Raw genomic sequence first — 11,424 nt, 5'->3', positions numbered from 1 at the left:
AAGGTCAATCAACAAAAGTTTTTAGTTAGCCAAAACAATAGAACCTGCACAGATAACAAACAACCAAAAACTAACATCTCTAGACATAGTGAATCTATTTTCTAATGTATCTATCAAAGTTACCTTAGAAAATTATAAAGGGCAAATTCTACAAATATAAATTTATTTCTGGTCTTGAAATTACAGGATTACTTTGTTTTATAGGATTAGTACTTAATCACAGATTTTTAAATTTAATGGTAGACCAATTGTAAAACCTATTGGTCTAGCCATAGACAGCAGCATATCCAACATTTCCACTGGTAACCTACAAAATGAATTTTGTAACTGACTGTTCTTTGATTAGAAACATTGCATGTAACCATACATAGTTTGTACAGTAATGTTTGTACAAGGAACAGAACGACACATTAATAATATGTGCAAGTATTTCAGTTTGCAGTATAAAAAAATTAAAATTTACAATAGAACTTGAACACAGACTGACTACAAACTTCCTTGATCTCAAGGTTAGCTTTAGAGACAAATAACTGATATGACCTGTACAGGAGAGCCACCACCAAAAAGACTACTATATGTAACTCCCTATCCCACAGGCATTCACTCAAAATTGCTCATCTGAGATGAATGATACTTAAAAAGGTCAAATTGCAGTTATCTTAAGTGAGAATGGCCACACCTCAAACAACATAGATTCCCTTTACACAAAAATGTAAAACAGAATGATACAATGCCTACTACATCACATACTAATAATTCTGGTATTTGTTGGGAACCTCTCATATAACACCATAAATAGTTTCAAAAAGTGTAACAGGAATATTAGTTTTTATACAAAAAGACTTATCGTTCCTGATATTAAACAAGTCAAATCACACAGAAAAATTGCATTTATTCATGATCAAATGCAATCATCCTACATAAGTTACTGTGGCAGGAATTTTAGAGTGAGATTTAATGATTATTTTGCAACTTTTTGGCTCCAAAGACCCAAACATTCAGCAGTAGTTGGCCATTTGCTTGAAAATGGATGCATTTTGCAGCAATACCATAAATGACTGGAAGGTACTACATATATAAAGCAAAAACTGAAACGTTTAGAAATTTTCAGTCCTAAAATTATGGCCCCCACTACACGTAACAAAATGATAGACAGCAGATACACTTGAGTTCACAATATTGTAAAGAAATTTTGTCTGAAGGAATTCCCGTTGCTTCAAAATCAAGTCATCTCAGTACATTTTAGGGTAAAAAAACTAAGTATTACATTTCATTATGGTTCACATAATTTCTTGTAGTAGAAAGAAAATTATAGTATCTGACATTAGTCTGGTTTTCCCAGTGTCTTGTATCTATATAGTAGAACTACTTTAAAATGTAAAGCTGTTATCGAGTCAAAGGTTGATATGAACACCACACTGGTTTACTGGACATGATCCTCTTACAAGTGATACGCCATTGCCTTCACTCTCCTGTAAACTGCCTTACCCAACCAGTGACCTATAGTTTAACACTGACTCTGAACCATGGCACAGCTCAACATTTTTCATAATAACAAACATTGTCAGATGTGAAGGAAGTTATTACTGACAGATCAAAGACCTAAGAGTGACCAGCGATCAAACCTGGGATCTCCCAGTCAGTAGTTTGGCACTTCAACACTAAGCCACCAGAAGCTAACACATCACACTTGATGTTTATTTCCAATGTTTTCATAATCAGTCTGTTGATAACATTTGTGCAATCAAACCAAACAACTAAGAACTTAGAGAAATTTCAGCATGGACCTGCAGTGAAGCAGATGAAACATACAGGTATTTTATATTTATTTATTTATTTATATATTTATTTTATTTATCCATTTGTTGACAATAAATATTGTATGGATGTTGTCAAGGGTACATGTAAGCCATTTCAAATATATGCATAAAAAAGTACAAACAAAATAATACAATGAAGTTAATAATAATACAATGAAATTAATATAGCCTATACACATCCCTGCTTGTTATTTTAAATGCATAATTTGTTTTTCATAAGGCTTTAGTTTTGTCCTCCCTAAATGGCAAGTCCTTATACACACAACACTGCTTAAGTATATATTTACATCACAGAACAGCTGTCCTTTAAGTATGTAAATGTAATGAATGATTAGTTACAGATAGAGTATTTTCCATTTTGCCTTTATAAATATCATCAGAAAAAATTTATTGACCTGCATAGTCATTTACAGAATAAAAACATTGTTCTACTAGAAATTTTTTAAATTCTGTTTTAAATTTGTTATCATCTTTTAACTGCCTGATGTTGACTGGCAGTGCATTGTACAGTTTTGCACCGATATGGCTCACATGCCTTTGTGTATTCATTCTTTTTTTTCGCTGAGTATGGTGTGCTGCGCTATTACGGGTATTGTAGTTATGAAAGTCGGCATTTGTCTGAAAATCTGCAATGTGGGTCCTGACATACAATACACATTTGTATATGTATAATGATGGTATAGTAAGTATTTTAAGCTTTTTGAATATGGGTTTGCAGTGTGTCTGTGGATGACTGTGAGTTATTATTTGGATGGCCCTCTTCTGCAACAAAAAACATTTGTTTTAGGTGCCCTGTTGTGGAACCCCAAAATATTATTCCGTATGTGGCAAGAGATTGAAAATAGCCAAAATATGCCATTCTGGCACCCTCTGAAGTACAAACATTTCCAATAATTCTGAGGACAAAACAGGCTGAAGTAAGTTTCTGTGCAAGTTTTATTACTTGCTCATTAAAATTTAAGTTTTCATCCACATGAATTCCCAGCAATTTTGTGGATGTCACTCTGTCTAAGGCTTTGTCACCCCACACCAGATCGAGATTTACATTTTGACATATTTTCCCAAACTGCATATAATTTGTTTTATTTACATTCAATGTCAACCTGTTTGCATTCAACCAAGAGTGGATGTAATTTAGTACTTTATCAGCAGTTGTTGGTAGCAATTGCTTTGGTGCACTTATTATCACACTAGTATCATCTGCAAATATTATTGCTTTGGCTGCATCATCTGAGGTGTGAAAATCATTTATATAGACAAGAAACAATATGGGCCCTAGGATGCTGCCTTGTGGTACTCCTATTTCTACATTTTTTGCCTCTGATACTGAATTTATTTTGTGGTTGGAGTAAGCTGATGTCAGTCCTACAACCTGTGTTCTGTTTTTTAGGTATGATTCAAACCATTTTTTTCCTATCCCATATATACCCAACACTTCCAATTTTTCTAAAAGAATGTCCTGGTTCACAGTGTCAAAAGCTTTGGAGAGGTCTAAATTTACCCCTACTACACTATAATCTTTTTCTAGATTTTTAATTATTTGTTCAGTGTAGCACATTACTGCTGTTTCGGTATTTTTACGTGCTTGGAAGCCATGCTGATTTCTGTTTAGTAAATTATGGTCATTTAGATATTTGTTGATTCGGTGCTTCATCAGTTTTTCTAATATTTTTGAAAATGCTGGGAGGAGAGATATTGGGCGATAGTTTTTTACCTTATACATGTCGCCATTTTTAAATAATGGCTTCACTTTTGAAATTTTCAGCCTTTCTGGAAAAGCTCCTTCAATGACTGATCAATTGGCTATGTGTACAAAGGGCTCTATGATTTGTGGTGCTGTCCTTGTAATGATTGACACAGGCACCTCATCTATGCCAGCTGAGATTTTGGGTTTCAAACTTTGTATCACTTTCAACACTTCACTCTCATTTGTTGGCTCTACCCTCATCCTACAAGCTGTTTTTGGATATTCATGTTTTTCTTCGTTTGTAAATTTTAAGCTTAATGAAGTTGTTGCATTTATGAAATAATTGTTAATATAATTTGGCAAATCTTGTTTATTAATATTGACATTTTTAAAATTTTTGAGTCTAATGTCCTGGTTTTCACAACTCTTCCCCGTTTCAGTCTTCACAATATCCCATATGGTTTTTGATTTGTTTTCAGACTGTCTTATAAAACAATCATTACTCATGAATTTTTCTTTAGCAATTACTTTTCTATATACCCTCTTGTAATTCCTGACATATTCTATGAATTGTGAGTCTGTGGATGTTTTCATTTTAGAAATTAGTTTCTTTAGAGTTCCACAGGAAGTTTTGATGCCAGCTGTGATCCAAGAACTTGGCTTTGTATTGCCGTGTGACCTGATTTTTGATAGCTTTTGTGGAAAACACATTTCAAAATATCCCATGAAAATGGATGAAAATGAGTTAATGCATCATTTATATTTGTTAGGGATAGTACTTCTGCCCAAGCCTCATTAGTTAGCATATTTATGAATTCTACACAGTTTTGTGTAGAAAAATTTCTTTTATACATGAAGTGTGTTTTTTTCTCTTTCAGTGGCCTTGAAGGAATTTTGAGGACAAGAGCATTGTGGTCTGATAATCCCAAATCAGTATTTGTTACTTCAACTTCTGTGCGTCCTACATTTGAAAATATATTATCAATAAGACTGACTGTATTATTTGTTATTTTTGTGTGTGTATGTGTGGAAGCAGGTTGAAACTACATAACAGATTTAGGAACTGGTCTTTTAGCCTACTTTCACTCATAAGATTAATATTGAAGTCACCACACACAACTACAGTGGCTCTATCGGTATAGCACTGTGATATGTTGTTTTACTGGTGCTAAAATATTGTTATATTTATGTAACAACATAACGCCCCACACATACATGTGCTTCTTGACAATAAGCTTCAAATGAATCTTTAAAACCATGTTGATGGTTGGACCTTTTGCTTCAAAATATGTATTAGAAACAAGAACCTAAGAATCTGAAACAAAGACAGTCATGTGACTAGAGATCCATGCATTCCAATTCTAGAAATATTTGCTTGATACCAGGGTTCAGCTTGGGCTTGTCATCAAAATGATGGACATGGCTAATTAGACTTAACTAATGCAAAGAAGACATCTCAGGAGTAAACTCTATGCATGCACAATACACTGTTTGCTATTTCAAACAAAAATAATGATCTGTTGCTATGATCAATGAAGCATTCATCATGCGAGAAGGGATGATCTCACATCAGAGCAGGTGCAGTCAAAAACAGACAACAGCCAACCTATCTCTGAGCTGATCATAGCGCAATATTTGACATGGTTTCTAGTTATCATGCTAGTTGCTACAAAACATGTTTTTGTCCATTTATTTGCATACCAGCATGCATTCAAAGAAAAATAATCTAATTTTACTGTGGTTTCTGGCTCACATTCAAAGAGAAAGGGCAAAATTATTGTGTGATATTTACAGTGTGCTGTAGCACATTAGCACGTGATAACCAGTCCCCCTGCACTCAACATGAATTGCTATGAAAAAGTCCTACATGACAGCTAACAACAATTTAAATAACTGTTCACTATATTGAGACATTTTTTATTGATTTTGACTTGAAAAATGAATAAAACCATTGATAATTATGTGACAGCTTGTTTCACGAGAATTTGACAGGTTGACAAAATAAATTTTACAGTACTATTCCACACAATATACATTTGTGTGCATTAATTTTCCTAGTTTACAAATGCACAAAGCCTCCTGACTCTTCTATGCCCTAACACTCACAAAAATGGTATTCTTTCTTGTGTTTCTTTAGTATAGCAGAAGCCTCTGGTCTTATGAATGGTTTATTCACTATTCCAGTCAAACTCAATTTAAAACATTTCAAAATCATTAACAGGTATTTAACCCTCCTACTACCAGGATTTTTTTCTGTCATTGAGTGCCACTGAGGTCATATAGAACACAAGTTATTTACACTTATATATTGACAGTGTTTTAATGAATTAACTTAAAAAGATACTTCACACTTGTTCAATGTAACGGTAATGATTCTATTTTCAAAAATATAACATTCAAGGTACAAACATAAAAATTTAATTGGGGTCTTACTAACCCCAGGGATACACAATGCAGAAACCATGAGTAAATCTTAATGTGTTGGGAATATAGAATGAACAAAACATTATTGGTTATGTTGAACCAGAGGGAGAAAATTATATATTTGAAAATATAGTTTTTTAAACAATGGAGATATATATTTCCAATGTTTTTATGGGGTCATATTGATCTCCGTGTTACTAGGAGGGTTAAATCATTAATACTCTGTATGACCTTTCTGTATAGCCTTTCATAATATTTATTTGTGGTTGTCAGTACCTGAGTCTTATCAAACTGAATCCTGTGGTCTCATATCTGCAAAGCATGTTCTACAAAAGGTGATCGGTCAGTTTCTTCCCTTCTACAGATACTCTTGTGTCCTTGTAGCTGGTTTTTGACAATTGTATTAGTAGCACCTTCATGCACATCTCCTCAATTACACAGTATTTTGTAAATTTCTGCTTTTTGCAGCTGATTGCGAATATTATTGGCAGACTTCGAGTGTTCCTGTATCTTGTGTGTTTGATTACAATGATATTCCATTTTCTCAAGATCTTTGCTATGCAGTCAGTCTATAATGAACAGCATGAGAACTTTGAACTCTGCAGATGCCTGTACATCACTATCATCTTTTTGCAACTGTTTTGTAATGCTTTTTTTGTCTCAGCAGACAAAACACATTTGTGAGATATTCGAATTTCATGTATAACAGCTGCGGTTTCCAGATGTTCCTTGCTATCTCTCCTATCATTTTATAACACCTCACTTTTGTCATGGGTGGTGACTTGAATCACAGTGTAGATTATGGTCCTCCATAGAAAACTAAATCTTCAGATTAATCTCATTGAGATGTTCACGTAAACAACCTAGGTCCTCTCTGTCATGTCTCCACAACACAAGTGTATCATCCAGGTAACGGAATCATGTATTCACTGTTTTGCTGGCATTTCCTAATGCCTGGACTTTGAATTTTCTCATAAAGAAATTTGCTGTTGTTGAGCTTAAGGGATTCCTTGTAGTCCTGCCACCAGTCTATTCATAAAACTCATCATTTGACTTGAAGTATGTTGTCAATAGACACTACTTTAACAGTTCTGCCCAGAATATTTTATTTATTTATTTATTTTATTTATTCATCTATAGACAATAAATATTGTATGGATGTTGTACAAATGTACATGTAAATTTATGGGAAGCCATGTCAGGGAAATGGAACATACAAATAAGTCAATAAAAATTAAGTAAGTGTGACATTTCTGACCATGAAAATTTACATTTTGGATTTTAATTGTATGTCTGATCATGCGCACCATTTACAAGACTAATTACACTAATCAATCCCTGGAAGAACAGGGACTCTGCCAGTGATGATGGTACAATTGGGAACATGTGTACTGCAAGCTTAGGTTTTCGTTTTGGAATTTTCATTCTCATTTGGTCCTTGTTGTTGACATCTGAAAGCAGTGACAGTGTCACCTACCAGTAGATACAGTTACTACATTTCCAGGTTACTCCTGAAAAGAGCATACTCACTATTTGCTAGTTGTTCACACAAAAGCACCTTATGGTACGCATGCAGCTTCTTTTCCTTGAATAATGTCTCTATATTTGCCCTTAAGAAAACTTTGGTGAACAATTTTGAGAATGATGTGGGTATATACTGAGAATGTAGTTAGTGACTTGTTTAGTAATGAAGAAAAGAGCAGGATGATGTTATTGCTATTGATTTTATTGTTCAGACCATTTAATTTCATCCATTTATACTGCCTAATTATGTTAAACACAATTATACAGCCATGTAAAAAATGCATAATGGTATCAACACTGCAGTCACAGAGTTCTAGATTCTATGCACTGTCCCTTCCATACACCCTTACAATTATGAATATCAGGATCTGTTTGACCATGATCAGCTTTTCTCTTGAACAATTTTCAGCTTTAGATTTGAACCCCCTCTGTCAATGAGCATATTAAATGAAAGTTTGTAAGGGAAGAGACTATCCCAGGTGAGCAGGTAGATATAGGTTTCCACAGATGAACAAAGTTATATTTAGTAACAAAGTTGATTTAATGCACAAACTGTATATGGTCCTGCTATGTAACAGTGTCTGGAAATGCAGGACCAGATACTGTTGCAAGCTACAGATGCTTTCATCTTACCGCAATATCATCATGTTACAGTTCACACATATATTGTGAATATGGACAGCTGTTTGCAGTGCTACATTTATTGAACCATGACATCTATCAGGTGCATCTGCACATATAATAAAGACTTAGTGTAATTTCCCAAAAAAGCTTAAAAGAAATTTTAATGAGCCTATGAGGGTTTCATTTGGTACAACAAGCACACACACACACACACACACACACACACACACACACACACACACACACACACACACACACACCATCAGCTGTTATATTTTTGGTTCTTAGGTTTTTTTACAATATATATTTTTGAGTGAAAGCTTCTCATTGTGACCTGATGAAGCATGTCACTCCACACCTGTAGGGAGTATATGATTAGTACAAAACAAAATACAGCACTATAATATATCAGTGTATTGTGAGAAACTGCTGCATGGATGATCTATAGTGAAATGAAATCATAATTAAATTGACACCCTAGCTGCAAGCAGGCATTGATACACTTCATTGGGGACATGTTGAAAATCTGTGCCCCGACCGGGACTTGAACCCGGAATCTCCTGCTTACATGGCAGACGCTCTATCCATCTGAGCCACCACGGGCACAAAGGATAGTGCGTCTGCAGGGACTTATCCCTTGCACGCCCCCCGTGAGATCCACATTCCCAACATGTCCACAACACTACATTCGTAGTGCGCCTAATAGATGTTTGCCCATCATACTCATTACTCGTGGCAGATTAATCTACCAAGTCCCGTACGAGTTTAGGCATAGCGTGTGCGTTCGCACAAGAAGGTCAAAGGCCGGGAACCCATATTTTTAACTATATATGACGGTAGTATCTGTTCTTTCGGGAACAGATACTACCGTCATATATAGTTTAAAATATGGGTTCCCGGCCTTTGACCTTCTTGTGCGAACGCACACGCTATGCCCGAACTCGTACGGGACTTGGTCCCTGCAGACGCACTATCCTCTGTGCCCGTGGTGGCTCAGATGGATAGAGCGTCTGCCATGTAAGCAGGAGATCCCGGGTTCGAGTCCCGGTCGGGGCACAGATTTTCAACATGTCCCCAATGAAGTGTATCAACGCCTGCTTGCAGCTAGGGTGTCAATTTAATTATCATTTCATTTCTAGCAAAGCTGCATGGTCATCGACGGCAACTGTTCTTTCAGGAACAGATACTACCATCATATATAGTTAAAAATATAGTGAAATTCCTCTTGCCTGATTTTTGTTACACATATATCAACAAACTGAAATATTAAAACATTTAAAAGAAAAATAAATATCTGAAGTGACCAAAAATATTTGGTTAAAGTTGTTATGCTCTATACAAATGATACAGTGGTGAAACAAGGTTGGGGTCAAACAGTATAATTCTCTCACCACTGCAAGATATTATAGTGATGATCTGAAGTATTAAGCTTAATAATGTGTTAAATCACCTTTAAACACAGGTCATTCAGTTTCAGTAAACTGAAGGCTTGTGGTATGTGGGTGCAGGGCTAGTGCCTGATATGTACCATTAGCCCACACACCCCTAGTCCTCCCACCATCCCTAAGAACCACATACAAAGGAGTGTCCCCCACAGGCTGACACAACTGAACCTCATCCTTCACCAGGGCTTTGTTTATCTATCATCATGCCCTGTAATGAGGGACGTCCTACCAAAGACCCTTCCCATGCCTCCTGAAGGGGTTTCCGTCACCCACCCAACCTCCACAACATCCTAATCCATCCCTATGCTACCCACAATTCCAACCCCTTGCCACAGAGATCTTAAACCTGTGGGAGACCCAGGCACATGACCTGTCCGACCCACACACAAAACGTTTGTGCACTTCCTGGTCCATTCCTGTCACTGGTTTATTCTACTTCAGAGGCCAGGCTACCCGTGAAAGCACCCTTGTCATACCACCTCTGGTGCAATCATTGCACAGCTTTTCACACAGGTATGAGTACCAACCAGCTGTCCACAAGGATAAATGGCCACCAACAAACTGTGGTCAAGAGCTAAGTGACCACACTGTGGCACAACATGCAGCTGAATGTAACATGCTTGATATCAATGACTGCTGCATGACACAAATTATCTAAATCCTTTCCCTCACCACCAGCTTTTCTGAACTGTGTGGGTGGAAGTTATCCTTACAACACATTCTGCACTTCTGATATTATCCCAGCCTCAACCTATGGTAACATACTGTTCCCAGACCTTCCACCCTCTCTGCTCTACACATTCTCCCATTTCACATACCTCCACCCTTATTGTGTGCCACTCTCTGACATTGCTCCCACTGGTCTTTTTTCTTCTTGTCTGCACCTCTCCTTTTCTGTCATCATATCTGACATTATTGAAGACAAGGTCAACATATTCCCTTACCTTCCCTTCATGTGTCAGATCTCTTTTTCAGGCTTGGGACTATTGCTAGAAAGTCTTCATGTTCACATTCCAAGAGCACATCTCTCTGTATATGGGACCAGTGAAACCCTGTTGCATTTTCGTGTGTTCCAGACTAAAAAACTCAAAGCTGAGGAAAATTCAGAATTGCGAAAAACATTAAAACCCCCAAAATACAAGCAAAAACATATGTAATTGGCATATATGATCAAAAATCGTAATCCTCTCCCACACATTGTATAAAATCTGTGTAAGTGAAGAAAATTAAATGTACAATACAATGTTTATCCTATAATTTGTGTTAACAAATGTCATCAGTTCTTAAAAAAATCATAGATGCGTAACAGCAAGTAAAAACTCATCAAAAAATTGAAATTAGTATTTGGGTACAAGCTAATTGGCCTATTTTCTGACATGGTATGACCACAAATTATATTTCAAAACACATATTTTTGAGAGATCTTCCCTTTTTGCTCACCCAGAGAAAAGCAAAAACTGATGAACATGGTGAATTAAACTGAAAACTCTGAAGTATGGTGAAAAGTGTTGGAATCTAATGCGGGGCTGTGTGTTTCCCTTCTGTAGCCAATGGAAATGAAACATAGAGCATACTCCGGTGGTGTGAGTGAAGTGACAGCTAGTGTATTGCTTGTAAGTTTTGCCTTGTTCATCATGCTGAGAGGAGAGTTTGTTTGCATCTGAATGAGTTAATGAAGTGATGTAAAAATGGCATAGGAGAGCAGTCATGGTGTACATTCATATGTCAGTCAGTGAATACAAATTGAGTTGACATGAAAGTAGCTCAGCCCATCTAGGAAGGAAATAGCGACAGCTTTCAACCTGGAACAAATCCTGCTCATGCACCCCCTTCCGTAGCAAACAAGTGCTCATTCCCCCACCAAAAGGATGGCCAGTACAGTCCAGAGTATCTATGCACT

At 36.3% G+C, this 11,424-nt stretch overlaps 2 non-coding genes across 2 annotated transcripts; one reads left to right on the top strand and one right to left on the bottom strand.

Moving 5' to 3' along the window:
• Positions 1–8,608: 8,608 nt before the first annotated feature.
• Positions 8,609–8,683, bottom strand: Trnat-ugu (transfer RNA threonine (anticodon UGU)). The gene has a single exon. It is a non-coding gene; the product is annotated as a tRNA-Thr (tRNA).
• A 377-nt stretch (positions 8,684–9,060) lies between these two features.
• Trnat-ugu (transfer RNA threonine (anticodon UGU)) lies at positions 9,061–9,135 on the top strand. Its single transcript has one exon. It is a non-coding gene; the product is annotated as a tRNA-Thr (tRNA).
• Positions 9,136–11,424: the final 2,289 nt, after the last annotated feature.

The sequence above is a fragment of the Schistocerca cancellata genome, chromosome 2 (genome assembly GCF_023864275.1).
Source record: "Schistocerca cancellata isolate TAMUIC-IGC-003103 chromosome 2, iqSchCanc2.1, whole genome shotgun sequence".
NCBI lineage: Eukaryota > Metazoa > Arthropoda > Insecta > Orthoptera > Acrididae > Schistocerca > Schistocerca cancellata.
Note: the sequence above shows the minus strand (reverse complement) of the source record. Positions and strands in the feature narration are given on the sequence as shown.